This window comes from Camelus ferus, chromosome 3 (assembly GCF_009834535.1).
Source record: "Camelus ferus isolate YT-003-E chromosome 3, BCGSAC_Cfer_1.0, whole genome shotgun sequence".
Taxonomy (NCBI): Eukaryota; Metazoa; Chordata; class Mammalia; order Artiodactyla; family Camelidae; genus Camelus; species Camelus ferus.
In genome coordinates this window covers 61,870,927-61,898,749 of record NC_045698.1, presented here as the reverse complement: position 1 = coordinate 61,898,749, position 27,823 = coordinate 61,870,927, and the positions used below count along the sequence as shown (strand labels likewise).

The window sequence follows — 27,823 nt, the reverse complement described above, 5'->3', positions numbered from 1 at the left end:
TCTGTTCCTCACCAGATTGAACCAAACCTCCTCTTTGGAAGGTGATCACAGGACACACTCAGAGCTGTGGAAGACGTGAAACAGTAGCATCTGGCTCCTTAAATATCTCCACAGGCACTTGTAATGGCATCTTTGAAGTTTTCTCTGCATCTGTCACATGTTTAGACTGCACATTGACTGCCCCAGCTGAGCACGATTTTGATTCTTTGAGACTTTGAATAGTGTAATCTGTTCAAGAATAAGGCTCAGGAAAATCCCTCATAATATCCATACACAAGCTCTTTCATGATTAAAAAAAGGGGGTCCTCATTCCCATAACTGTTATTTTTTTATGCTGAAATGATGCCAGCCTTTGAGTTAATAATACAGCCTACAATTACATTCCAGCTTTGCACATTTTTTGAGAACCTGTACTCAAAACCACATCTTGCCTGTTTTTTTTTTTTAACCAGTATTATAGAAATTACTACTTGAGAAGGCCTCTGTAAATGTGATGTGTGCATAATCGTCTTGGCACCTGATTATAAAAGAAATCTGACCACTGTCAACTCACTTTGAAAATCATTTTTGATTCAATCTATTGAGCATCAAGTGCATCAAGTGCAGAATTTAAGAATAAAGGGTGATTTGACTTAAATGGGAGATTGGGTGCTATTGACTTTGCATCCATTAAATTAATACACTTCTAACAATTAAGTGATAAAGACTCTATGTAACCCACCTCCATATATGGACAGACTATTTCCTACTAACAGTGGGCCCTCAAAATACATCAAACATCTCCATAAATACAAGTTGGGATTATTAAGTATAGCTTCATTCTCTCCAGTTCCATGGTTTAACAATTTTGAATTGTTAAAGTTGACAAAAATCTTCTTGGTGTCTCAAAATTCAATACTTCTAGTCTCCTCAATTGAGGAAGATAACCTAATAAGTTCACCGATACTAGGGTATCAAAGGCTTAATTTTATTTTCCTCTCCCTTAAAGTTTTCTATTTTAAAAGAAGACCACATGAAGAAGGAAAATGATTCTAAAGACAAATTTGAGCATGTGTGCATACACACAAACACACACCAACATAAACAGAAAACAACAGCTGTTTGAAGATAGGAAGTTTTTTGAGCCGCATTAAATGGTATCATTTTGGCCATCGTTTTCTCTGTTTATAAGATTGCCCTGATGGAACAAGTTATTTCATATAATTCATGAAAAGTTTCATTTTTTTTGCTATTTATCATTAAGGACATCACCTTTAACTTTAAGAATGCAAATATAAAAACAAGCCCCAGGAAGACGCTGACAAGGTATACTCCTGCCTTCCCAGTAGGTCATCAAGAGAATAAATTGGACTGTACACAAATGAGTTGCCTTGTGAGTTTCAGTAACCAGAACCCTGGGGGGAGGCATAGTATGTGATACAAATGGATATGAAACAGATTGGGAGAAATGGGAATTACTTCTAAAGAAGAAATCCAGATCAATTAATAGTGTTAATTAATCTGGAGACTTAATTGTGCTCAATTTGTTCTTCTGGAGTGTTTCCACACTTCCTTCAGAAGCAGAGTACTACAGAGTGTGTAGCAGCTTCTTTCTTCCCCATTCTACCAACTGGAGGGTAACTCTCTTTAGAGTTTCTAATTACTGAGGGCATTATATCTACCACAAAGCTCACCGTGTATTGATATGGCTTTGTTTGCTTATGTCTTTGACCTTCATTATATGTCTGCTTAATATACAGATGTACAATTCGCTTGCATGTGTGTCTTCATATTCACACAACTGTGTTTCCCAATTCAGATTAGGGGGAATTGTCAGTGTAAAATGTGGGGCTTAGGGATTCTGACCAAATCCATGTCATGGCCCCAGGTATAATACAAAAATATTAGAAGTATGCTACAGAGATAAACTGGGAATTTAGGATTAACAGATGCACACTACCATATGTAAAACAGGTAAACAACAAGGACTTGCTGTATAGCACAGGGAACTACATTCAACATCTTGTAATAACCTACAATGGAAAAGAATCTGGAAAAGTTATATATAGAGAGACAGAACTGACTCACTTTGCTGAACACCTGAAACACTGTAAATCAACTATAATTCATTTTAAAAAGAGTATGCTACATGTTCTCAGAAAATACAATAATAAAAGACCAAAATGGGGAACTGCGGATTTACTAGGTTCAGAGGCCACTCTTACTTCACAAATTAAAAGTACAGAGAAATGTCTACCATGAACGTAGTGGACAATTACGGTGCACCTGGAAGTCACGAAGCCTACTTTTGGCATTGGCTGGCAGGAAATGACATGAAGCATGAATGAGAATTCTTTTTCAAGGAACAACTTATAAGTCTTACCTTTGTTTTCAAGCATTCATGCCACATGGTTTCTTCCCTCATTTCCTTTATGGATAACTGAAGAATTCTGGAACAAATTATTGATTTTTATGATTGTTACAAAGAAACTTGGATGACAAATTAATTTACTTTGCATCAGAAGAATTCAGGTTTTAGAAAATGATGCTATAAAAGACTCTAGGAGAAAGATTTTATAGATTCTGAAGGGAGAGAGAGAGGAAGCTTTAGAGAAAACATGCAGTTACTTACATTAATTTCACCATGTATTTATTCAAGAAAGACTTCGAGAAAATATAGTGTAATGGGATTTAAAAAATAAAAAAACTAATTTGTTAAGATTTTAATTCTGGTTCTTCCACTAACTGGCTGCTAACCAGGAGTAGACCACTCTACTTTTATGAGCACTGATTCTCTCATTTGTAAAATAAGAGTGAAATACATATCTAAGTAGCTTCTAGTTCTAAAGCTCACTACTGAATTTTTCTTTTTTCAGTCAGATAGTGTGCCATTTTGTACATGCAGCCCATGGGTCTGCAGATGGCTACCCCAGACTCTTCTAACTGAACAGGGTATTTCCCACTCTCAAAATCCAGTTCATATCATGAGATTACCTGATATTAGTCTTCAAATGCAAAAATGTTAGAAAAAGAAAATACCTAATATTTAGAAAGGGAGCACAAGAAAAGAGATTCCTTAGAACACAAACAGAACTTCACGTCTAGAATGAAAGTATGCCTCCAACTTTATCACACGAATTTAACAAAACCCCATGTGTGTTTCATGACACATCTGTCCCACAATACTCTCCAGAAGAAGAGTCTGCTGATCAAATGAGTCTAAGCCATTATCTATGCTAAGAATCTTAAAGGTTCAGGAATGACAGTTCTGAGAAATCATAGTTAAAAAAATGCTGATCTTTTCCAAATTTATCTAGGCATATGACTGTAGAATCCAATTTAGAAAAAATTGCAGTAGGACATTAAACCAAGATTTGGCTTGTTTTCCTCAGGAAAAAAAAAAAACAAACCTAAGGCAGTTAAGGCTAAGACACAAAAGAAGACTCTATACCATAGCCAGCACAGAAAGGTACAAAACCAAGAGTGTTCCTTGTTGTCAAACTTTCTAGCATCCCACAAACTTCAGTACTTTTGATATGAGTCAAAGAGAAGTCAGGTGAATGCCATGTATCTCTTATCTTTCAAGCTATTAGTGCAAAGAACAGAGGCTTTTGAAGTATAGATACACAGAAAGATGAAACTCCCTATAAAGTTCCATGGGAAGGTGATTTTAGACATAATTGGATTGGATCTTGGTTCTTATCTTTTTATCAAGGATACATTCTCAAACAGTTGAAGGGTAAATTTCCAGTTTTCTACTCAGAGAGGCATCTGTACAAGAAGAGCTGGCCGCCTCTTCTTAAGAAGTTAGTAAGAGAAAGTATATATCCCTCCATCTCCAGTATCCCCTCTAGGCAATCTGGATTGAGACAGCAAAACACACATCATGTTTCATTTTATGAATCACTCCCACAGAACCACTAACAGCTTTCATTAATACTCAACACAGAGTAGACAAACACCACCAGGAGAGGCCAAACCATGGCCAGGGCAGATCTGAACCACTCAGAAGCACCCAGGGACCTTCTGACCTATTAGTAGACAAACTTGCCCCAGTCGTGTCACTACTCTTGCATAAACATGACCTCACACCCATTTCACCTAACTGAATTTTTTGGACACAAGTTATCACTTACTGGTAAGGTTTTACCAGAAATAAACTTAAAATTTATGATAATGATCCTCAGTTATCATGACCACACTGAACAACTCAGGAAGGAAATTTTGGGGAGAGTTGTTGAATGATCACCTCGTGGCCCTTTGAATCATTTCGGAATGCTTCTCCTACAAAGATGTCGAAAAACTGATAAAAGTTGTCTTAAATAAGAGGAGCTAATTTTTCTCACACAGGAAAAACAACAAACAAACAAACAAACAAACAAACAAACAGCTGCTGCTGACACTGAAAACTCTTCAACTAGCTCAATAATTCAGGTCCAGTATATCTATTTCTTTGGCCTTTTCTTCCCAGAGACAAGACTGGCACTACTGCTCAGGCCTCATTTCTACTTTCAACGATGGATAAGGGTGAAAGATAACATTAGACACAATGGTCACTTTTACCACTGAGAGCAACAGGCCTCCTGGCAGGTTCCCACAGACTTCTACTTTAGCTCAAACTGTCACAAAGTCCAGAGGGAGTCTGGGAACACATGTATCAATAGCGAGGAGAGCAAGGATGGTCAAAGGGTGCAGAGGAGCCACAAAGAATGACATATCCCCTCCAAAAATAATTTCACATTCTGTGGTTATAATTACACAGAGCCTTCCCAACATAGAAAAAAAATATCTGACAACAACTATTTAAACAATAACCCTACGACATTTCCTTCTCCCTGACAAAAAGGAGGGCTTTTAAATTTCAATTTAAAGCAATGCTTTTTTTTCCTACTTAAATGAGCTGTGAATAGCAGTGACTTACATATAGCAGTGTTAATCCTAAACAATGTCAATCTCCATTAATGAAATCATTGCAAAGGAATTGGTGATAATTTAATTCAAATCCAAGCTTTATTTTTTCTTTGCTCATGACTGTATTTCATAATCTTTCTAGGATACTCCCAATTGTTTGTTGTTTCAGTATGATTGTCAATAATACCTCTTTTATTTTCAAAAATGTCCTTGCTTAGATAATAAATGATATGGTTATCCAACCCATTACTCTCTCCACACTAATGATTTTGAGGTTTACATTATTAGAACCAGCCATATACCTGAACAGCCATGTATTAGAATTACTATGTATTAGAACTCCATTAACGGAGGCCTACTTAACATCTCCACTGGAAAACTATGCCAAAAAATCATTCATTCAATGGCTCTTACCCAGTCTTCTTTCCCTTAGTTACTATCAGGAAGGGGCCTAAAAGATCAAACAAGGAACCCAGCACTTTCCTTTATGTGCTTGAACTGCCAACTCAGCTCTGTTCCATGGACTTCCAGATTGTCCCTGCCTATAAATAGTGAAGAATGGGTAACCAAGATTAGCTTCATGCTAGACATTTCAAACTGGGATTGGCTGATACAGAAAAAAGAGGCAGTAAAATAAAACTTTACAAGACTATATGAATGCTCCAACCAGAATCACTGAGGTAATTTGAAGAAGTCAATTCAACATGACTTTCTGAATTGGGTTTATGAGAACCACAGATGCAGAATTAACTGCAGATTCAGAAACAGAAGTGTAGAAATCAAACAAGCACAAGAATAACAAAAAGTTAGAATCCCCCTCCAGGATCCCTTTTCTAGAACATTGATGGCAGCACTGCACTTTTGTGGACCCTCTGCACTCCTAGTCATGACTGCAGTCAGGACAACAGTCCAAGAGTAAGATCAGCTCACAGAACAGAGAAAAACACTTCCATCAAGAAGTATCTACTCAGCAGGAAAAGCAGACATGGAAGATTCTTTTTTGCCCTTGCCTACGACGTCCCACAGGTGAGCCACCACTTTATCCTAACCTTTTACTCTTCTGTGGTCTAAACTCCCAATCTCTCACCAAACAACTATAAAAGCCTCCTCACTGCCCTGCCACTATCCACTTTCATCCCACTCCAACGAAGCCAGAGGGATATTTAAAAATAAAAGTTAATTAATGTGATCTGTCTGTTTAAAGTCGTTCAATGATTTCTCATTACTTTAATTTAAGCATATTTGTTGTTGTTTTAATTGAAGTATAGTTGGTATACAATGTTCTGTTAATTTCCAGTGTACAGCATAGTGTTTCAGTTATATATATATATATTCCTTTTCATATTCTTTTTTTCATTATAGGTTACTGCAAGGTATTGAATATAGTTCCCTATACTATACAATAGGACTTTGTTGTATATCTGCTTCATATACAGTAGTTAGTATCTGCAAATCTCAAAGTCCCAATTTACCCCTCCACCTCCACCTCATCTCCCCTGGTAACCATAAGTTTGTTTTCTATGTCTATCTGTTTCTGTTTTGTAAATAAGTTCATTTGTGTCCTTTTTTTAGATTCCACATATAAGTGACATGGTATTTTTCTTTCTCTTTCTGGCTTACTTCACTTACTATGACAATCACTGGGTCCATCCATGTTGTTGCAAATGGCATTACTTTATTCTTTTTATAGCTGAGTAGTATTCCATTACATATCTATACCACAACTTCTTTAACCAGTCATCTGTGGATGGACATTTAGCTTGCTTCCATGTCTTAGCTATTGTAAATAGTGCTGCTATGAACATTGGGGTGCATTTATCTTTTAGAATTAGAGTTTCCTCCAGATATATGCCCACAAATGGGATTACTGAATCATAGGGTAAGTCTATGTGTAGTTTTTTGAGGAATCTTCATACTGTTTTCCATAATGGCTGTCTCTTTCTTTCAGAATAAAAATCCAAATTTTACTGTGGTCTACAGGATTCTTCATGAACTGGAATATGCTTATTTCAAAATTATAAATTTAAACAACTTTCCCCACATTCATAAATCTTTTACTACTCTGGATTTTGTTCAGTTTTTTGAAAGCACTATTTTCCCTTTCATCCTAATACACTGTTCAATCTGCTTCAAAAAGTCTCTACCATCTTTTTTGACACCTATCATCTTTCAGACCTCAGCTTAAACATCATTTCCCCAGGGAAACTTTCTCTATACTCCAGAACTACCTGCAGTATACTCTTATACCTCCACAAGTTTTCCTTTGCAGCACTCAACCTAAAAGTTTGTAAATTCATAAGTGTATACTTTTGTACAACTATTTGATCATAAATAATCTCTTCCACTAAACTTTCTTTTCATTGAATCTTTAGCATAGTGACTTTTATATCCTATGTTTTCAATAAGCATTTATGAAATGTATGACTGAATTAATGTCAATATAATACATATAGCAGACACTCCAAATGAGTCATCCTTTCAGAAGATAATCTTAATAGGTAAGACTATTATAGTCTCCCATAGAAACATCTGTGATTTTCTTTTTCATTCAAACACTTGTCCAAACTTCACTCATTTTAACTGACTATGATGTACTAGATTAAATAATTCATAATGATTATTCATTGTATGGAATAGCACTTTTAAATTTATCTTAAAACTACTTAAATTTTGAGAAATGGCCCCTCATCCTATTCATTTAGAATATTTTTGAGACATACCTTATATGACATCTCATGACTTTAAAAATATTTATCATATCCCTTTCCAGATGCAGCAGACTCTGTGATGCTCCACACAGATTCCCTTCACCAGACAGATACACCCGTCTATCAGCCACTGTTAGCGTTGGCTGCTAGTAGCTCATAGCTGATCCCTTCACCAGAGAAATTGTCCTTGGCTGATGGGGGTCCTCTCTCTCCCAGAAAAGATGAAATTATGAGTTCACGACCACCAAGTCACCAAAAAACTAGCACATCGTGACACATGTAAAAGTACTAATAAAAAAATAACATTTCAAAAAGGCATTTTTCTTCCAAATAAAATGTTTGTCATTGCTATTACAAAAGTGCAAGAATCGGTAAATGTCATTTCAAACTGTAGTTATAGGATTGAGATTTACAAAGGTAATTCTTCCTACCTACCCCAGTACAATGTGGATTAAGAAATTAAATCATTCTAATTTTATGATGTGTTTACCAAATAAATTTAAGCAAAGATTAGGTCATTGGTTCATACAGGAACAAAATCAACATGGTGCTACATGTGAAAAACTACATAATGAGAAAAACAACTAGACATTTTTAACTGTTCAACTCTTATTTTAGGAGCCAGGGAGGGAGAAAAAAACCTAACTAAAGGGTTAAAATTTAGCGGCTCAATCTACTATTCTGGACCACGTAGCCTAAGTCACTTATTCTCTAGAGATCCAGTAAGTGTTCATCAATTAAAATAAGAGAAAAAGACAAACAACCCTTGTCAAGATAGCTATTAATTTCAGAAGTATGGCAAGCTGCTTACTTGGTCTCAGCTTGATCCCTGGTGAATAAAACTGGTTGGTATATAACTGACCATAGTTCACATATGTGGCAGCTTCAAATCTCAAAGGTCCAAGATAAAGACTGCAGAGAGTTATAATGTCAGAGATTGCAGTCAAGGGTTTTCTTGGGGGGCAGAGCTGTGAGGTCAATTTCAGTTGTCAAGCTGAAAGAAGTCACAGTGACAAAACACATGTCAAGTATTTTATTCAACACAAGAGGATTCAAGTTCACTATCTAGACATTACTGTTGTTGTAAAAACTTGACAAGTAAATTAAATTAAAAATTGTTTCAATTATATTTCCTATTTTAGGTTCTTAAATTTTTAGTACGGAAATGAGCAATTCTACTCTGAATGTGCTATCAGTAGCCACAGAAATTCAATATTTAATTAGATTCCATTATACTTTTAAATTATTTTAAGTTTAAGAAAATGAACATTTTTATTAAATAAACATATACAGTTTTATTTATAATTTGGTTTCTCATTCATGCCATATTTGATATTAGCATGTACAGCTATCTGGATCCCACCTTCTTGCTTTTGAATACTGTTTATATTTAGAGGATTCAACTTTAAAATTAAGAAAACTGGATAAAATTTAAAGTAGTAATTTTTCTACCAACAATGTATACAAATAAAACCAAGTACTTCCAGTCTGTTGATTTAACTAAATAATAGAAATTCCTGCAATGAAAACCATTCCATTTGTGTTTCAGCATAAGTTTGTAGTAAAATACAATCAAATTCATGCTTATCCATTTACTCTGTTTAGGTTATAAGAATATGCCCAATTCAGTGGTCATTAAGTTTCACCTTAATTAGCTATTTTTGCACACACGTTCTAATTTTGGAATCTTCTGGAAAGAACAAATGAATCAATAATAATGAATAAAGCAGAGGAAGTATTGTATGTACTCATCAATATTTAAAATAACAGTGAATATTTTACACAATATAAAATTATTATTGTGGCTGTTTCTCTTTGACAAGACTTGCCACTAATGTTTACAGTTCCACTCTCTTCAATAATATTAATAATAACCAAATATATATCAATTGTAGAGTAAAACTCAGTAGACTCCTTGCACAGGGACAGCAGCAGATAAATAGTATCTCAAAACCAAAAACCCAAGTAGTCATTAGTAACGTGAACATTAAGGACTACCATCACTTAAAACCTCATTTCCCATTAAAAATCCTGGAAAGCTGAGGAAAAAGCAAAGAAACTGTGTGTGAAGGATAGAAATGATAGGATAAAAAATTAAGAAAAGACAATTTTTATAAGATAGGTAATGAAGAATTTTTACTCTAAATGCACTCTTCTCCATGGATGGTATTTTGGAATTATCTTTAGCCCCCAAAAATGCCAGATGAATTTAAAAAAGATTTTGCAGTTAATACACCAAGAAGTGATTCTAAATATCTTTACTGCTATAACCCACCTTAAAGGGAATCTTCCCAATAATTGTGTAAATGAGACTTTTCCTAACAGTTGATAGAAAGATAATTACCTAACAGGAAATTTTCAAAGTTATAAAGGCACATTATAGTTTAGAGTAATCTTATTAAAAATCAAATTCACAACATCAACAGATCCTTCCTGTGTTGTGTAATTACATTACAGACACTTAATTGAAATAAACTGGAAATGAAACCTGACCTAGCACAGGCATGCACGGCTGGTTCAGACTCAGCAGGGTGGTACTAGTTCATTAAACGGAGTTTTCACATATGTCTGCCCATCACGTTTTAAGAAAATATTAAAAGTAAGGACACTAGCTCAATTAAACACATTCATATATAAACACTTAAATACAATTTCTCTTATGGATGTAAAGACACACTTGAAAACAATGATATAGATAAAAGGAGTTTATGATTTTATGTGAAAAGAACTAGTTTTCTTTTCTCATGGTTACTTAGAGACAAAAAAGTACATACAGGAGAATTAAGTGTTTCTAATGATAACATACGAATTTATATAAAAATAAGTAACAAAAAGTCCATATTACAAAAATGTTGAAGTCTTAACATTTTGGTTTCTTAAAATCTTGAGAAGCAGCATGTAAGCCTGCTCAAACTCCCAGTAGTATCTTAAATTCATCATCAGTCACTGAAAGGCTGGAGCAAGAAGATCAGAGGCTATATCGCTGTTCAACCAAGCACCATCTACTCTGGATTCTGAAAACTCCTTATGGAAAGCAAGCCAGCTAGAATTTTCTCAAATTCTTCAACCCAGGAGAATAAATTTAACCAGGCATAAATTGTATAAGTTGTATCTTAAGCGCAAATAAACTAATCCAAAAGTAAGTTTCTGCTTGTATGTCTGTGGCATTGGGTACAAGGAATCGGGATTTACAGGTCAACCTAACAAGTGGACATGTATCGGGGGACAGTGCAAACATATTTATTAATAAATAATCGTTTATCAATTCCTTTATATAAATGTTGCACAATCCAAACACAGAAATCCCTGTATAGAAGCTGAGTAGCCCTGGAACACTGGACCAGCCAAGCAGACAAGGTTGGTGCTCTCAAAGCAGGTGGAGGAGAATGGGCAGCCACAGCCACAGTGAAGCTGAGAAGGAAAGACGGAGCCACAGGCCTCCAACGTCAAAGCAGGTCGTGAAAAGGATTCCTTACCTCCTGCAAAATTTCTAGGAATGGATTACTAGGAATTTTATAACATGAAGGGACTAAATTCCAATTATATTGTTTTCATACTTATATAAGGCAAGTTTAAGTTAAATATTCAGTATGTACTATGTTCAAATCACATTCATGTATCTATAAACTTTAGAGAAAGAAACAAAAATTTTGGTTGTATATAAAATCAATATATTTATGCTGTATATAGAGTAAAAATATATTTTATATATACTAGCACAAAATAACAAGAAATAAATGTCATCTCTCTTTGAAAAACTGTAAAGGTTTTATTTTGTTTTGACATTGGCTAACTTGCACTGAAAAGAGGTAATAATTTATTACAATAATTTAAAAATTGCTATTCTTCTTAATAAAAGGATGGACTTTAAAAATTTTTACAATAGATTTGCTAATGCATTTTTTCATAAATACAAATGTATTTTTCATATAATCCTTATTTTTAAAAACTAACAATAAATCAAAATCCTGGTGTATTATGAGGACTAACAATTAGCAGAAAACCTAAAACAAAGTAGGTCCAACACAAAAGGGGACTGACTGGCTCACCTAACAGTGGGCCTTCATAGTCAGTTGGATTTGACAGCTTAACAATGTCAATGTGGACCCTAATTTATTTTTTTTCTCCCTGCTTGGCCTTCTGTAGAGTCAGAGTCATCCTAAGTTTGATTTCCTTATTGAGACAAAATGGTAGAAGGAGTCATCTGCATCGAGACATTTTCCAGAAGAGAGAGATTTTATAATTTAGAAGATGTAACAAAATCTATCTGTCACTTAGTTTTGATCATACCAGCTCTGAAAGCATTCCTGTAGCCAGGGAAATGCCATGTGCCAATTGGCTAAAGCCTAGGCAACTAAACTAATCCCCACGGACAGGTGAATGAGGCACTGGCTTTCACTCATCAAGGACCACTGGAGTAAAGCCAGTTCCATCCAAATTATAGCGTCTGCATTACAATGAAGGGGTGAAATAGCAGACACCATTTCACGTCTATATCAAAGCTATTTCCTTCCTTCTTACTTTCTAAGCAAATCTCAGTGTTGACTGGAGAGCAAACAGGGATCCCTTTATCTCAGGCAAGGAAGTGTGACTTAGATCTGGCCAGTGAGATGTAAGGGTACATTTATTGGAAAGGTATTGCCTGTTTCCTCCCTTTGAACTCAGTCATGTGAGGATGAGAATTGGAGTGACAGTAGTTCTCTTGAGAATATTCAAAGAAAGCCCAGAGAAATTATAGACATTCTCCCCTAGTACTCTGAAACTGCCGTCCCACTAAATATCTGCAGCAACTAAAATGCCACTTTGTTACAGAATTTGTTGACCCTTTCATCACTCCCAAGTTAGCGTGGCCTGGAGAAACACAGACCGTAATATGTCAGCACATTACGGACATAAATGAAGATGACAGATGTATGCTAATAAAACGCAAGCTCCAATCGAGAATAAGCATCAAACAAAAGTGGGGTGACCTTCTTGAAAATTCTGGAATACAGACGCTTATGGGCCATATAACTTTTGGTGAAAAGGCAAGCTCACTGAGGCAGTGAAGCCAGCAGAAAGAAAAGAGACAGTGCAACACTAATGGAAAAACAATAGTATTGGAACATCCACCTTTCCCATCCCTGTTCCTTCAGAAAGAACTGGTTCTGTCTACTACCCAGAAGAGGATAGTTCCATATATTACATAACAATAACATTTCTCAAGCCTTAGCTGATTGGACCTGAAATAGGCAAATGAGCTAGAAAAAGCTAGTCCATTGGCCAACTCAAGTGAGTAGTCAATTATTTTTCTCAACTTGGGAATTTGGATTATGAATTTGAGACTATGAGAAAGTTAAGGTTAAACTACATTAATGTTAGATTGGACATGATATTGAAGGTCCAGGAACTCCTGCTATTTACAGCATAGATACATCTTGGTTCTATCTCTGAGCTTTCTCTTAAATCCATATATCCAATAACATTTCATGATATTCTTGACTTAAAATGAGTACACAAAACACTTAGTACCTTCCTTTTATCATTGATAGTTCATTTTAACCACATCTCTACAAAGACTTTGAGTACTACAATTGTGTCATAAGAAACAGGTATGTCTTTGCTTTATCTTTTTTACCTTTTAACATTAGGAAAATGTTAAAACAATACTTACAAAAGTAGAGCAAATAAATAAATGAACTGCCATGTTCCCATCATTCAGCTTCCATAATGATCAACATCTTAGGTAGCGATTTTTGATTAACTTTAAAAATACATTCTGTACAAACTTGAAGTGTTTGGGGGTCAATTCACAATCAATTAGTGGGTTAGCCTTTAAAAATTTGACTTTTTAAACTGAATTTTTCAATATTGCTTTGCTAGCAAAGTTATATTTGCACACATCTAAAAACAAACAAAAAACATGATTCAGCACTTTCAGGCAGCTTGCTATATTGTAAGTAAAATATAATGTGTTTGGTAATGTAAACTGATACATTTTTATTTTATTTCATTCAATTAATAGTTAAAACAAGCTACTGTATACTCAGAGGGTGTTTATTAAATACTATGATCATCACCTTCCACATTTTTAAGAGGTTATTATTTGCAATGTATTTTCTGATTTCAAATGCTTTATAGTAAATTTTATGAAGTTTTTATTTTGTATCATCTACATCTATATGGGGCCCTAAGCACTTCGCAGGGTTGGAGAGGATAAAAGTATATAATGAACAACATTATTATTGCTAAAATATAGAGTGGCTTTTTAATTCCCAAGAACCAGAAGTAAATCTCTCTATTGTTCTACACATTTGCCCAGCAACCCTCTGGAATTAAGTGTACAGTAATTTCGCAATCTTACATTTATGCCCATGCCATTGCATACATTTGGGGAAAGGTACTAAGAAGCCTATCAAGAAATAAAGACATTAAGGATACTAAGAAAGCCTGGGTTCCATTCCAGGATCTACTACAAAATAGCTGGTGACCTTGACAAGTCATTTGGCCTCCCAGGATCAGTTCCTTTACTTTTGAAGTGTGTAATTTAGACTACATGACATTTGATTTTCCTTCCGTTTTCAAATTTGATGTCTAAATACCCTTTCACAATGAACAAATAGACTTTTTTCTTTGTTAAATGCCACATTCAAAGTTAAATGAAATCTTTCCTTTTTGTCAATGATTACCACTCATAGCTTAGAAAACTTAAGCTTCAAAATGATCATTTGTAGTATATGTACTTTAGAAATTGATGCTCTAGTTATTTAAATATTTGGATTTGGGTAAGATTTTCTCTTCACTCTTGAGATGCTTTGCCTTGCAAAACTATAAGATCTCAGAAAAAAACAGAACACTATTACATAACTATTACCTCTTGCTTTAGAATTATACTTAAAAAAAGAGACTGAGTGTCTTAGATTACTTCAAAAACAAGGGTCTAGAGTTAAAATAATTATTCCATGCAGGCAATAAGTAAAGAAGAGCTGTAATTTTTTTTAAAAGTTCAGGCAAACTTATTTATCTTAACATTTCCTTAAACTTCATAAATTTAACAAGAAAAGTCTCAGCCTTTATAGAAATTTTATTGTTAAATAAGAAGCCTTAAAAATGTCAAGTCTGATCTCCAGTGAGAAGGAGATGAATGTCTAGATATGTACTAGTGCAATGTGGTTAGACTAGCCCCCTGGGATGATCGAGACCTTGAAATGTGGTTAGCGCCACTAAGGAACTCAGTTTTTAAATTTAAATTCAATTTAAATTAAAAATTAAATTAAAAACCTCTTCAAGTATTTGTGAAACAACTTGTAGCTGTGGAACTTACTTTTCCAGTTGTAAATTTTATGAAGTCAAAATATTAATTATTTCTGATTAAAATTTAGTGCCTTAATTGAGATGTAGAAAGTGTAAAATACATGAAAGAAAAAAAAACTGTAAAATAGACCACTTTAAAAAATTGAATACATGTTGTAATTATAATATTTTGGATAGACTGGTTTAAAATAGATTATCAAAATTAATTTTATCTAGTCCTTTCTTGGCTTTAAACATGATTACTAGAAAATTTTAAATTACTTACATGACCCAATCTATATGTCTACTGGACAGTGCTGGTCTGAAGCACTGGTTTATTTGAAGGGAATATTTTCTAAGCAGCAGCAGTTCTTGCTAAATTTACTCATATAACTTCCAATTCTGGGAGTGATTGAACAAAAAATAGAGCAGAACACCTGAGCTTAGATGAAATTATTTCTGTTCATCAGAAAAACTAATTAGAAGTATTTGAGGTTTTTATTTCTATTTCTAGGGAATAAATTTAGAATCACTGGCTGAATTTTTTAAAAATATATCCAGAATTTTAGAATTGGAAAAGACTATCCAAAGTATTAACTTTACACAGAACAAAGTGTACTTCATCTTGTATTTCCAAAGTCATTTAGAAAGTTTATGGTCAAATAGGTAGTAAAATTTCTAATTTTTAACCTATTTTGCCTAAGTTTGACAATGTATAAGAGAATTAAGTATTCAAAGAATAATTTCAATAAAAAAACTATCCAGCAAAGCTCATCAAAAATGTTTGTCTTAAGATTCTCTGAAAGTCCTTTCTGTACATAAATGGTCAAAACAACAGTTTATTTTAAAAAGAAACATCTTTTTTCCAAAGATGGCTTACTTCTTTTGTGATTAATCAGTGTTCTTTCCCACTGTTCTCAAGTGTTTTTGAAAGCTGTATCTCTAGACTATAAGAGCCAATATTTAATATGACTATTCATTGGAATATGAGAGGCCTACAAAGGGTTAAGATTAGGAACAAACTTAAGGCCAAACTGAATTTAAAAAGTTGCTGATGTCAAATACCAGGTCTCCTGGGGAAACAACATACAGGCTGCACCATTGACTTGCCAATTAATCCAAGGAGCTGCATGGCCATTAGTTCAGGAAAGAGACGCTTGCTTGCCCGCTTGCCTAGAGGTAAGAGCTAGGTTTGCAGCTGCCAAGCAGCAGGAAGACAGAAATAAATGGGGGGAAAATTAGGACTAAGAATTGAAGTATTTCATTGTCTTGTCTCAGCTTCAAAGGAAGACCTCAATGTCAAAAAAACTGTGGGAATCTGTTTATGAACAAAGTCTTCAAAATATAATCTTCTAAGTATCTTTAAAAGAGCATCTAAGTAGGTTCATTTTATTAATTTTGCAAAATTCTAAAAAAAAAAAACCAAAAAAACAAATTTACCTGAAAGTTAGGCCCCCATCACTTTACAGAACTACAAATAGGTTTTATATAGTAACCATGTCATATCTGAATCAAAGATGCCAAATTCAGCAAAGAAGTTATTTAAACTCTGTGGGTTTATTATTTGTACATTGGTATCTTCTTCATTTTTGTCATACTTGCCTATTTTCTTAATAACACACTGAAGTTCAGTGTTCAGGATTCTTTTAATTGCCACATGATTAACTTTTCCATGGGAATTTTCAAATATGAAACGATGCAGTGAACATCACTGTATTTGATCCTGACACTGGGAAATTGCTAGCAGCACACACCTACTCTGAAATTAATTAAGAGCATGCTGGATATGCTCTTTGAGGAAGTACTTCATGGTAATTCATAGGGAAAAAAAATTCAACTGAAGGCATCAAACTAAATAGTTGAAATCTCAACTCCATTGTTTTCAATCTACCTCAGTAAAATCACAAGAGTGTTGGGTCATGAGATGCAACTAATGAGGCCATTTAAATTATGCTTAGAAATGTATTTGTAGCTTTCTCCCACCAGCAGTTGCAGAAATATCACTGTATAATTAACATCTTATATTTAATACCTAAAACGTTTTCTGTCTGTCAGAGATGTATTGTCTTATTCTACTTTATCTTCTGTTTTAACTGCAGCCTGGTTCGTGGAGAAATATGCAGGAGATGTAACCCAGGCCTCACAGAATCTAGTTGGGTACCACTTTGTCCCATGCCACCCTCTTTGCACTGAATCAGAACAAAAAGAGTCTCGGGCAGTCGACAGCTTCATCACTGCTTCCAAGTTCAGGTTGGCTGGGCTCCCAAGTCTCTTGGGGTGTGTTGGCTGCCAAAGCAAATTAGTCTCACTTTATCTTTGGGGCAGTGACTTTGCTAACTTTATTGGCTGTGTGGGGCCTAGGCATTCCAACATAAGCAGGTGACAAATTTTTTAAAAAAGTATAGTTAAGATATCGATCCCCTTCCTACCCCAAAATGGTGCAACTGAAAGAATAATCAGAAAAGCTATGAGAGAAGAAGAATCCAGTTAGAAAACATGAAAGAAGTCAGGACTTAAATGATCGTTAAAAGTAGCCAAAAGAGTAGGACAGCATCACTGTAAGATGTGTAACACTGACTTCAGGCCTAAATTTACCATCGGGAAAATATTAATGCCACTGACAAAGCGAATGAAACAACAGATTACCTCCAATACATACAATTATTATATATTTTTAAAAGATGGCAGAAGGAGGAGAACAGAATGGAAGAAGCAATCAAATGTGGGAAACACAGAAAAACTGAACAGGCTTGAATAAGTCAAATGAAAAGTTTATGTGATATTAACAGAAACATCCTGCCCAAATAAAAATGTTTTAGATAAGCTTCCAGTCCATGTCTTTGGTCTTCCAAGTTAATGAGAAAATTAGAAGTTTGTGTGTGTGTGTGTGTGTGTGTGTGTGTGTGTGTGTGTGTGTACACTTGTAATAAGTAAAGAGAACTCTTTGTTTACTTCAAATATGAAGTTTCTGGGAAATAGATGGTGAAAAAATATACACTTTTAAAATTGTATCTCAAGTTGTGCTGAACCCTGAAATAATGAACTCTGGACACCTTTTCTCCCTGTTAGCAATGTTCCCTATAAATCTGGGGCAAAAGTTCAGGTAGCCTGAACATCAGATACTCTTATTTGGCAGGTCTGTGATGGGGCTGGGATCATTTCCTTTCTAACAACACACACATCTCTACAAGTAAGAAAAGATACTTTCTCTTGTACCACTGTAGCCCTAGAACATTAAACAGCACTTGGCACATGATAATACCTACCAAAAGAGTTCGTGAATGAATGAGTGAAAACATTAATGACTGACTAAGTGAATGAAGTACACATGATTTTGATGCAAATTGTCCAAGGACCAAGCTTTGAAAAACAGTGATCTGACATCTTCATTCTTTTTCTTTAATTTGGGGGAATAATGAAACATAATATTTATTGCCGTAACAGACTACACAGGACTTGCCATCTGTGGCATCTAGCTGACTGAGGTAACTGGTTTACTACTACAGGTGTCAAAAGTAATTGGATGCTATAGCAATTCTTTCTGTAAAGACTTCCTTCTTCAGTGATGAAATTTTTTTCTTTCACTTGGTAACTTAGACCTTAGTGCTAAAGTTAATTGGATAGAGTATATGCTTACCTAACTCCATAATGACTCCTCACCGTCAATCTTTTCATCTCCATAGTTATCATCGTGGATTCTCTGAACTCCATGCCTATGCTGATGAGCAAAAATAAATAAATATAGTGGAGGAACCCAGCACTGATATGACAAGTTAATAGCATGCTTACTTATATGATATGTTCATGGTCACTGATCTCAAATATCTCTTTCCACTCTCAGTGAAAGGTTAGGAAATGAATAGTTAAGCAACAGCAGGACTCATGGAAAGGACTCCAGAAGTTTTGAACATGAGGACTTAATATTGTGTCAGGCCCCCTTTATGATTTAAGATACAGAGGAAAGCAAAGATTAAGGGCCATTTCAAACTTCTGGTTAGACTAATTCTCAGTTGAGACAAACTTCAGTAACACTGAACACAAAATGGACTCCCAGTACAAACAATATTGCTCTAGGAAGTATTTTAAGTGCAAAAGCAAGGCTTATGCAAAAGTGGACAACAACAAAGAAAAACCAGGTGATTTTCTATCTGTTGTAAATTTTTGACAGAAGGCCGGAAGGTAACATGTCAAAAGCAAACCCAGGCTCATCATTACTTTATGAGTGATGACTCCATTTGTCTTAGTATTCTATTGTCTCAGTGGTTTCCAATGCATACTATTTTAAAAGTACTCTTGTCCATTTTTTTCCTGTTCTTTAGGGCATGCATGTATAGATCGAAATATAAAAAGAGGAAAGTAGAATAGCAACAGAGATTCAGAAATATGTTGGTTTAGAAACAAAATTAGTGGCTAATCTCCACCACTAAAGATTAGATAACTCTCAGAAAGTCTTTTGGCCTTTATTTTATTGCTTTCTGTTGAATGACCGTGCTCATTCTTCACTGTGTGTGCATTTACTTCACCTGGTAGAGCAATCCTTGTTCAATATTCATACTGCAAATAACAAAACAGGAGCACTTTCAGTAGAAAATGAGTGTGGTGTGTAAAAAGCCAGTCCTCCAGTCAAAGTATAGTTGTAAGACTAGAAGCATTCTCCTTGATTTAAAATTTGAACAATACCGACAGTGTAAGTAGTGATAGTTGTGCGCTTCGGATGGGAGAGGACTAAAATAGTTTCAACTCAAAACAATTATGAAACACTAAGTGAAGAATATACCAATGTATACTTCCCACTAAAGGACTTAGATCTTTGTATTACTGTACTCATATTCTGTGTTTTCAGGTTCATGCTTAACTGGTCAACATGAGAATGGATTTCGTTGGTTCCTGACAGTTCCGTCTATCTTATCCTTTCACTCTTTCATTCTTAAGACATTGTTTCTTAGACAATGCATAATTAAACTACTTCCCTTATATTTTCAACTGCTTATTTCTACTACCTATAAAAGTAAAATTCATTTAGCATAAATATTTGCATTTCTTTAAAATCTATTTGAGCCTCTGAGTTCTTAGATTTAAGAAAATTAGTCATTTCATAAAAACAATTAAGATCATAGTGGCATTTATTTAAAGGAAATGTGAAGTCACTACAAGTTTAGAGACTGATGCTATAATTGAGTAGGAATATTACAGAAGCAACACAGACCAGAAACTGACTAGACTTGTTTATATAATAATACTTTTTAAAGTAAGGGGTGTTCAAATGAAAAAGATTGCCAAAAATTAGATAACAGATATTGAGAGATATTAATACTGAGAGATATTGAACTGATAGTAGCAAGGGTTGGTGACTGAGAGGATCAATGGGGAAACATAATAGAAAAAAACAATAGTAATTATTTAATTTCTGTTTCCTTGGGATAATGGTAGCATCAATAACAAAACTGATGAAATTAAGGGAAAGGAATAATTTGATTTTTTTAATGATTTTGTTTAGAACATGTAAAATTTGAGCTACTTCTGGAGAAATCATACAAAAATATCTTCATCTCAGACCCTTTTACTCAAGGTACCAAGTACCTTTTTGATATTTCTTCTTGAGTGTCCTAGAATTAAAAGGTAACTCAACATGAGCAAAACCTTATGCATATTCTCCTCTTGGTTCTCTTATTGTTTTAATGCAGAGATGGCAAGTCAGAAAGCGGGTTGCCAGATTTAGCAAATAAATTTGGAGTTCAGATAAACAACGAACAATTTCTTTATATATACACATACACACATATATACACATACATACATACATACATACATACATACATACATACATATATATGCATTTAGATATACACACATACATATATTCCCAAATATTGCATGGGACATACTTATATATACTAAAAAAAACCTCATTGTTTATCTGAAATTCAAATTTAACTGGACTGTATTTATTCTGGCATCCCTATTCAGAAGTCAGGATTTTATCATTGAACCTTCTTTCAGTTTCTCTCACTGCCCATTCCACATCAATCCATCACCTAGTCCTGATGGTTTTGCCTCCTAAGTACCTTTTGAATCACCCACCAAGTTCCCCCTTTGGTACCACCACACAGCAGGCTAAACCACCATGATCCTTCAGCTAGGTCACATCCGTAAGTTTCTTCATTCTACTCCTCTAACTCTCTGGCCTCCCTCAAGTTTTTTCTCCAAACTGCATCTTGCATCATATTTTCAAAATGAACATCTGTCATACCACACAACTCCCTTGGACTGCTTGAAAACTGGTTCTCAGGATAAAAATAAAAATGCACTGTCACAGCTTACAAAGGCCGGTAAGATCCAGCCTCTCCTGACTAGCCTCATCTCACATGTGCTTCAACAACACTGGCCTTTTTGAGAGACAAACAAGGACAGTTCTACAAAGGCCTTTAAACCTGATTTCTTCCCATGGTCTGGAACACTCACATGTCTCCTCACTTAGTTAATGTCTACTGTCAGACTTTATGTGTCTTTAAACATCAGTTTAAGCATCACTTCTAACAGCAGCTTTCCCTAGATCAGATCTTATTACATGTTCTCAGAGGAGTCCCATTCATAATCTTCACACAGATTTAATTTTACATTGATTATTTGAGATTATTTGAATTTTCATTTTCTTGCAAGAACTGAGGCACCATGATGGCAATGACCATGTTGGATTTTCCTCACATTTGTATCTTCAGAATAAGCCTGGTGCTGGATATATAGTCACCACCAAATAAATATGGGTTGACTGAACGATATTCAGTAGACATTTGGAGAAAAGGAATTCACATTGGTAAGGTGGGCTGGGGAGAAATTTGAAATGATTTATTCCATAAAAACTTTATAAGATTTGACTAGAGATAGTCATAAAAGGAGGAAAAGTTGATCATTTAATCATGAAGACTATTTCTATTCAGGAATCAGGTGAATGGTTCAGGACTATGAAGGAAAGACAGAAAAGGGAATAATCAGACTAAGGAAGCAAAAGTGTGAAGTAGGGGTGGATCAGCATTTTCAAACACTGCAGAGAGGAAAAAGGAAAAAGAACTGGTACTTAATGTATCAGTTAGGAGGTTAGTGGTGATCTTGAATAAGAATTTTTTTAATGGTGGAATAAAAAGCCAACTGCAAAACAGTAAAGAATAGAAGACAGCCATATGGACAATGTGGGTAAGCCCTATTTTTGAAGAAAATACCCCAAATTTTTCATGTTGCTGAAATTGATTCCACTTAGAATTTTAAAAGAAAACAAATACATGTCCTATATAAAACCCGCACACATGATTCTCTATAACAATGTTAGGTCTGGAAATGAGAAATTATTTCTAATTACAAGAGTTTCCAAATACTTCGGAAAAGAGGAAAAACTGAACACTTATTCAGTATATTCTGTGTGTACAGGTTAAAACACAGGCAGTTTTCTGTAGGAAAGAAGTATCTGTCAGCAGTCAGTATACAACAAAAGAACAAGCCCACTCACTGTCCACTCAACGAAACCTATTTCTTTTTAATGAAAAAAATGTTCTCCAACTGTTACACAATTATAACAAAGGGTATTGGATAACAGAAAAGTTTCATAAAAATGGGTCCAAAATCCTTGTAAAATAGTGACACACTTTAAGATGAAAGTTTCTCAATCACTTAAAAAGCGTAACACATGCAAAACATGCAGAACCATTTTTGTGTACCTGACCTGGAGAGTATGTGTTTTCATAGGTGCTAATATTGAGCTAAATATAGGCCCATTCATGAACTTCATGCTGTTATATGAACTATAATGTTGTTATAACTCATTACAATTTTTGAAGGACGATGCTGTTCTTCAGTTTCTTTCCCAAGTTTTTCATGAACCATTGTTTTCCTTTTGCTGCTTCACTTAATGCAATATATAACATTTAAGCAAGATAGACTAAAATTGGGGGAAAAATTTAAATAAAAATAAAATTTATGAGTGATCATGTGTCAGAAACACTCTGCTGTCTTGAGACTGCTTTCCTCTCCCAAATCTTACTAAAATTTCTTTGAGATTAAAAGTCAGAGCCTTTTTGTGCCTTGATAGTTTTCAGCTGCTATTCAATGCAACTGCTGGAATATTTAAGTGAGAGGGCCCTGGAGAAAGACAGCGCAGACTCTCTTGTCAAGGGACCGACCCCTCACTAAAGCCAAATGGCTTTAAATGTCGAGGGTGGGAAGGCTGTGGACATTGTAGGAAAAAAATGTTCACTTTGGAATAGAGTGTCAAGTCTCCCTCAAACTGAACTAGAAATGAAAATTCAGCATTGCACCATTTTTACCCCCTTAGATATTGTTATGTGAATGAAGAATTATTGCAGAGAAAAGCATCTTTACTTTTATTGCTGTTGCCAGATGCCTTCCGTGAGTAAATATATCTTTCATTATACCACTGCATGTTGGCGTTTTAAGATGTGCTTTTTTAAAAAACTGTCTTATGCCTTGAAAGTACATAATAACCATGTTAAACAACTTTATTTTTCCAAGAAATGGTGCATTTTCTAAGTGTTATCTACTGTAATCATTTTGCATTTAACATGAATTGAACAGACAATCTCCTTCAGATGAACTTTCTGGTGACAAACTTTGAAATTGACAGATTAAAGCTGATTTGGGGTTGTCAAAATACAGTATAGCTATCTGCACAAAATATGCATAAAATTTTACAGATGGTGGACTGCTGGTTTACACGGCAGCTATGCTAGTATACCCACTGCCAGTTAAATTAATAGTGTCACAATCTATCTTCCATGGCAGGTGTAAATGACTTTTAGCACATCAATAACTAGTTTACAATGATGTCCCTTCAGTACTTATGGTTTACCATTGATTTTGCGCTTTGTTCAAAATAGCACACATATAATCCCCATATCTTGTTGTCGGATGAATTTTAAAATAAACCAAGTATTTATAGACTTGAGGAAAACCTATTTAAAAAACAGACCGAGTCAATTATCAAATTATCTGCTAATTACTCCACATAACAATAGGGATTCCAAGTTTATAACTTTTCATCTAACATAGATTAGCATTGAAAGTGAACATTCACGAAGACTATGATATATAAATGAACCCATGTAAAAAATCTTTTTGAAATAGCTGCTATTATAATGTGGACAGTTCAATGATTTGGAAGGTATTCTATGATGAATATTAAATTAACTGAACAACTCCTCATGGTTTAACTAGTCTTTAGTAAAGGATACTGATTTCATGATCACCATCAACATCACCATTATTATTCATAATAACACCTTAAATTTGTATAGCACTTTACAATCTGAAAAGCACTTTTACATGTAAAGTAATCCCTCTCCAATTTTAGTTCCCATTATGTGACTTTCAAATATATGCAAATTTATTTCTATATTTTTTTTTTGCAACTGCTATAATATCAGTTCCTCTCACTTCTACTGAAGATTATTTTGAATAAGGAAACTGGGTGTTGGGAACCTCTGAAGCAAGTTAAAGTGGGTTGTCTAGAAATAGAGATTCTTACAATAGAATCTTTGAGAAGATAAAGAAAGAAAAGGGAAGGAGATTCAAATCAGAAAACCACACTAGATGAGAAAAGGAATGGATGGAAGAGGGCTGATGACAAGCGCTTTGGCAGGAAGCTATTTTGGGGTGACATTTCTAAGAATATGTAACCTAGGATACAAGGAGGCAGTTTGTGAAATACCTACTCGGTGATATTAAGGAGATCATATAAAATGAAATCAACAGTTTTTTGGCTCTAAGCATCCAAGTTACTCTATATCTTATGCTTTCAAAAATAGAAGTTGAGAATCAACAAATCATAATCACAAAAACACATAAATATTACCTATTTGTTGGAAGACACAGAAACAGCAGAGAAAAGAAAAGAGCTCCCCAACATACTTACTATGTGAAAAATTAAAAACTAAATATGAGCATCTCCTTTAAACTGCAGAGGAAAGAACTTGAGAAGTTTACATTAAGTATAAGGTGATAAATGAAAATGGTATAGTACCCATTATTCCTACTTTAAAATGTATAAGCTGTCATTGATACTCTTATATTGAAATCTTAATCTAATGCTCCAGCTTTATGTTTGTTTCTGTGATATTTGATTAAATCTGTAACACCAAACCTCAGTTCACAATCCTATTTTACATTCCATTTCAAATGTTAATTTAAAACTATTGAGAAAATTTTGTTGAGATTTACATCTATTTTTCAGCATAAAATTTAGTTCCTCATGATTTTCTCTATGGTTTTCAAACTGTAAATCAAAAGAAGCTAAAGTAAAAATAAGAAAACTAGGAAGGCTACATTCAAATTTGATCTTCAATTGGTAGGAATTCTCATATTCTGATCAATAATACTGTGTAAACTCTTGTATGAGTGGCCCCTGATGAAACATACCTGCAGATATTCATACCTTTGTGTGGTATCCTCCTAATGTTGTGACTAGGTATGGTCATGTGACTTGCTTTGGCCAATGCAACATTAGTAAGCATGAAGCAAGCAGGGGCTTATTAAAACACTGGAACATGTATTGTTGGAACATGTATTCTTGGAACCTAGAAATCGCCATTCTGTGTGGTAGCCCAAACTGGACACGTGGAGTGGCTATATGAAGGAGAGCCTAGAAACAGAGTCCATATTCACAACCAACAGACTGTACATATTGTCCCATTCAAGCTGTCCCACTTTGCCTCAGTTTTCCAAGTGATCCCAGCTGAAGATCCTGACTTCTGTGTGAGCAAATAAAATACTGTTTGTTTTAAATGGTTTTTTTTAAACACTGAGTTTTAGAGCAATTTATCAGGCAGCCATAGAGGCTTTTTTACAGTGCTTGGTGAGTTTTGAAATGTAGATGATAAAAAAAAAAAAATCAGTAATTGTGGAGGCTGACTACTAATAAAAACTATAAAATGGCCTCTGATTACACAACATAACTCTCCAAAAATTGCACTTACTGTTTTTACCAAAATATAGTTTTAGCTTAGTTTAAAAACAATAAAAATATATCTTGGTTACTTTATTTGGCATAAATGCTATGCATTTCTTTGATTTTTTTTTTAATTTACAGGAATAATACATTCTAATAATTCTAATGCTGATATGTCCTAATTCTCATTCAGAACATGCTCTACTCCAAGAAATACAAGAGATTTAAATATCTTAAATGTTAGTGTGAAGAACACCTGAAAAGATAAATGATATTTCAAACAACACCATTATAGTGTTAGGCATAAAAATTTGTTTTCCATTTGTATAATAAACATATTTACTCAACTTTGCTCACAGTTACTGAATTAAGTTTTTGGTGTTCTATGCTGCAAAAGATATACTGACATCATATATTATTCAAGTGCAAATATCCCTGAATGATTATTAAATAAAAGAAACTATATTTGATCACATTTCCATTAATATACAAATTGTAAAATTACTGTTGAATTCTTTGAAAGGGAGAAAATTTGATCCTAAATCATTATAATGTAACTAATATACTTTGACATGTAAATAAAGGAAAAAAAATAAACCAGAGATTGTTCTCACTATTGACATCTATCATACATTTTCTGTGACACAGAGTAAAAATAGGGTCAAATACACTTTCAAAATTTTTTTAAGAAGACCTAAGACTATAAGAAAATCTGTAAGATTCATTGCTGTTTTATAATTTCCTGAATCTATAAGAATGATATAGAATTTAACTGCGGATAAAATAGAGTGCATTTCCGTACATGTCCCTTACCACCTCCCTAAAAACTTGGGAATTTGTCATCCTTATTTCTCATTCGTTTACATTTGTTTTACGTTATTTATAATGCTTTGAGGAAAGCTGTGACTTTTGACAGTTGAAAATGAACCAAGAAAGAGAGGGAAGAGAGTGCTGAATTTAGAAATATGAATTTAATCCAACATAAACAGAAGTAGCATTCAAATTCATATAATTTCACAGTAAAATTTTGCACATTGGAGGTGCTACCTATCAAAGAACATCTATATTCATCAGCACACGTCTCATCACAGGTAAAAGGAGTGCATAATTAGTAATCTCACCATTTGACATTAAAATCAGTTCATAAATAATGCAGATTATTTTCTTAACAAACTGAAGAAGCTGCTACCTTACAGCATAAAACAGGTTTTAGACAACAGTTAACTGTACTGCAACTGAGAATTCAGCGACTTTATACATGACTCATTGACATTCTATAGGCACCATATTGATATGAGAGCAATAGAGGGTCAATGTGTCGATGACATCACTTTAGTTTCCTTCAATATCACTACCTACCACCCTGGCAGAATCAGTGATGAGCCACAATTATCATTAAAACTGAAGAACTGATAAGGTGATCTCCGCCAAACCAATGTATATAATTTGAACCACTTTCTATTATCTTAAACATATATACACTTAAAAGACAGTCTGCACTTCATTTGGTTCAATTATTTTTATGTGATGATATATAAATATTTATCTACTGAATTAATGCTCACTGTACATTTGAGTTCTGAATTGTCACATTAATATGTTCAACTGAATATAATTCTTCCTATTTTTTGTTATTTCTTGACTTTAATACTTTACAAGAATATTTGCAGCACCTAGCCTCTTAAAGAAATAAAACTAATCAAAAAGTCTGACAATTTCTTGCTCATGAAATTTGAGAAAACAAGTTAGTGACATATAAGCTTCTTATGTACTAAACTTCGTATCATTAAGGTTTTATTCTGAATCAGAACCCATCCTAATATAAAGGTCCATTTTATTACATTTTTCTTACATGATCCTGGACAAAATTTAATCTATCTCTAAATATGAACACAAATATAAATGTACAAAGCAACTTGGACGTGGGTGTTTTTAGGCTAATCTGTGGAAATACTAAGAATCTCTTACAGTTTACACAATAAGGACAAAAATAAAGTGTTAA

General features: G+C 34.2%; 1 long non-coding RNA gene across 1 annotated transcript in view; it reads right to left on the bottom strand.

Annotated features, from left to right (window-relative positions):
- Positions 1 to 8,425: 8,425 nt before the first annotated feature.
- LOC116662256 overlaps positions 8,426 to 27,823 on the bottom strand; it is a 36,104-nt gene continuing 16,706 nt past the window's right edge. Inside the window, exons 5-6 of the long non-coding RNA XR_004318297.1 lie at positions 18,508 to 18,583; positions 8,426 to 8,592 (exon numbers count right to left, since the gene is read on the bottom strand). This is a non-coding gene — a long non-coding RNA (uncharacterized LOC116662256). The remainder of the gene's footprint in view (positions 8,593 to 18,507; positions 18,584 to 27,823) is intronic.